The 3,764-nt window shown below is 37.9% G+C and overlaps 1 protein-coding gene across 6 annotated transcripts in view; it reads left to right on the plus strand.

Moving 5' to 3' along the window:
• The window catches only part of NEK11 (NIMA-related kinase 11), a 276,447-nt gene that overhangs the window by 234,391 nt on the left and 38,292 nt on the right, over window positions 1-3,764 (plus strand). The window lies entirely within an intron of this gene.

Raw genomic sequence — 3,764 nt, forward strand, 5'->3', positions numbered from 1 at the left:
AGACCCTGATGCTGGGAAAGATTGAAGGTGGGAGGAGAAGGGGACGACAGAGGATGAGATGATTGGATGACATCACTGACTCGATGGACATGAGTTTAAGTAAGCTCTGGGAGTTGGTGATGGACAGGGAGGCCTGGTGTGCTGCAGTCCATGGGGTTGCAAAGAGGCAGACATGACTGAGTGACTGAGCTGAACTGAACTGAGTGGATGTTGGGGTACATGTGTCTTTTAGAACTGTGGTTTTTCTCAGGGTATATGTCCAGTAATGGGATTGCTTGGTCATATGGTAATTTTATTCCTATTTTTTTGATAAATCTACATACTGTTCTCCATAGTGGATGCATTAATTTACATTGCCGCCAACTGCAAAAAGGTTCCATTTTCTCCACATTCTCTCCAGAATTTATTGTTTGTAGATTTTTTGATGATGGCTATTCTGACCTGTGTGAGATCAAAACCTCATTGTGATTTTGATTTGCATTTCTTTAATGATAAGTGATGTTGAACATTTTTTCATGTGTTTTTTAGCCATGTGTATGTCTTCTTTGGAGAAACATCTATTTAGGTCTTCTGTCCTTTTTTTTTTTTTTTTTGAGTTTGTTTTTCTGATATTGAGCTGCATGAGTTGCTTGTATATATTTTGGAGATTAATCCTTTGTCATTGCTTCATTTGCCATTATTTTTTCCCATTCTGAGGGTTGTCTTTTCATCTTATTTATGGTTTCCTTTGCTATGCAAAAGCTTCTAAGTTTAATTAGGTCCCATTTGTTTATTTTTGTTTTTATTTCCATTCACTCTTTCATGTTTTAATTATATTCAAATATTTATATTCTGAAGAAATTGGTAGCACGTTATACACACTTTTGTTGGTTTCACTTAGAAGTGTATCCTGGCAATTGCTCTGTGGTCGTGTATAGCAATATACTTCATTCTTTTTCATAGCTTACAGTGTTTCCTTGGTGTGAATGGACTGCTGCCCATTCACCCTGTCCCAATGAGTTCCCAAAACTTTGTTGTTACAAATAATTATATAATGAGTAACCTGTGCATTCAGCTTTTTTGTTTTGTTTCCTTTTTTATCTTTGAGAGAGATTTCTGTAAGTGGTATTGCCTGGTCAAAAGAAAGATGCATAATATAATTTTGGTGGACATTTGCAAATGTAATTTTCATTCCTACCAGTAATGTATGAGAGTGCCTTTTCTGCAGTTTCCCCCACTTAATAATTATCAAACTTTTCTATTTTATATTACCTTTCTTTGTCTATCTTTTTTTGTAAAGGTAGTCTTTCACTGTGGGGTCTAGTTGACTTGCTTTTGGTATATTCTTGGAATTTAGGAAGCTGAGTTTTCATGTCTCTCAGCAAACACACTTGAGAGTTGCACATGAAATGTCTCAAAGTCTAGATTTGGAGTAGAAGGGAAGAAGCCATGTTTGGCCTCAGGTTTCAACTAAGATTTCCAACACAGTTTATCAGAAACACTGCTTATTGCGAGTAAAATAGTGTGGTCACACACAGAAAAAAGTGATGCGTGTTTTTGTTTTTTGTTTTTTTGCATTTAGCAAGTGATTTTTGTGTGATTTATCTTAATGAGGTGAAGGGATTCATTGAGCTGTAAGTCTCTAGCATATAGGAGAAATCACCTCTCCAGGACACTGACTTTGGTGTTGTGAGATGGAGTGTAGTGATGTGGTGTCACGCTCGCATGGGCACTGCTTCTCCTCTAAGGAGGCATTTAGCATGCAGTCCTTACTGAGGAATAGGAAAAGAAAGGTGGTCCTCAGGGAGCTTCCCCATGCCCTGGTGTGTGGGCTGCTCCCATGGCTTACCTGTGCATGCCCTGAAAAGTGCATGCCCTTCCAATGCTCAAAACCAGCTTGTGTGTTTGTGTGTGTCACAGAGGCCTGTCCAGGCCAGATGGCACTAGCTGGTGTGTCAGCTGCTATGGTTGCAGAGCCTTCCTTGAGAGCCTTGGGGCTGTGAAAAGTTTCCTGGCAGTTTCATTGCTGAACGCTCATGTCAGCTGTTTGGAAAGATCTTATTAAGGTCAGAGCACAGACCTGGTGGAGTGCTGTGATGAGGGCTGAAGTCAACTCTTAAGCAACTGTAGAAGGCACAGGGAGATTCTGTAAGTAACACTAAGGTCAAACAAAATAATGGGTTCTGTCGTGGATAGCTTCTCAGAAGTTCTTAAAATTTTTCTTTCACTTTCAATCACAGTTTAACTTTGATCTGAGGAAGGTCAAACTGAAGATGAGAAGCCTACAAGCTTCATTGTTCTTCTCATTAACCTTATATATAGTTCACGGCACAGTACCAATCGCAAAAATGATGTTGGAGCGTTAAGCTAGCTAAAAGTGTTTCCAAGATGGAGTGGTATGAGGTTTGTAATATCCTCATCTCAGGTTCTGAACTGTACCAAAGTTATAGCGATGTTTATGTGGAGGGAAACTTGCTTCCTCTGTGCCAGGGAGTGAACACCCCATTATGTGCAGGTCTTACCATGTATCTGTAAGGGGGGCAAGACTCTCCATCTTGTAAGAAAGAGGTTAAGAACTGTTCCTACTGTCATACAGCTAGTAAATGCAAAGCTACGTTTCCAATAGATGCCTGATTAATTCTAAAACCAATGCTGGTTTTACCATTACTATTCAACATAGTTTTGGAAGTTTTGGCCACAGCAATCAGAGCAGAAAATGAAATAAAAGGAATCCAAATTGGAAAAGAAGAAGTAAAACTCTCACTGTTTGCAGATGACATGATCCTCTACATAGGAAACCCTAAAGATTCTACCAGAAAATTACTAGAACTAATCAATGATTATAGTAAAGTTGCAGGATATAAAATCAACACACAGAAATCCCTTGCATTCCTATACACTAATAATGAGAAAACAGAAAGAGAAATTAAGGAAACAATTCCATTCACCATTGCAACAAAAAGAATAAAATACTTAGGAATATATCTACCTAAAGAAACTAAAGACCTATATATAGAAAACTATAAAACACTGGTGAAAGAAATCAAAGAGGACACTAATAGATGGAGAAATATACCATGTTCATGGATTGGAAGAATCAATATAGTGAAAATGAGTATACTACCCAAAGCAATTTATAGATTCAATGCAATCCCTATCAAGCTACCAACGGTATTCTTCACAGAGCTAGAACAAATAATTTCACAATTTGTATGGAAATACAAAAAACCTCGAATAGCCAAAGCTATCTTGAAAAAGAAGAATGGAACTGGAGGAATCAACCTACTTGACCTCAGGCTCTACTACAAAGCCACAGTCATCAAGACAGTATGGTACTGGCACAAAGACAGAAATAGAGATCAATGGAACAAAATAGAAAGCCCAGAGATAAATCCACACACATATGGACACCTTATCTTTGACAAAGGAGGCAAGAATATACAATGGATTAAAGAAAATCTCTTTAACAAATGGTGCTGGGAAAACTGGTCAACCACTTGTAAAAGAATGAAACTAGAGCACTTTCTAACACCATACACAAAAATAAACTCAAAATGGATTAAAGATCTAAACATAAGACCATAAACTATAAAACTCCTAGAGGAGAACATAGGCAAAACACTCTCTGACATACATCACAGCAGGATCCTCTATGACCCACCTCCCAGAATATTGGAAATAAAAGCAAAAGTAAACAAATGGGACCTAATTAAACTTAAAAGCTTCTGCACAACAAAGGAAACTATAAGCAAGGTGAAAAGACAGCCTTCAGAATGGGAGAAAAT

This window comes from Bison bison, unplaced genomic scaffold (genome assembly GCF_000754665.1).
Source record: "Bison bison bison isolate TAMUID 2011002044 unplaced genomic scaffold, Bison_UMD1.0 scf7180017864037, whole genome shotgun sequence".
Taxonomy (NCBI): Eukaryota; Metazoa; Chordata; class Mammalia; order Artiodactyla; family Bovidae; genus Bison; species Bison bison.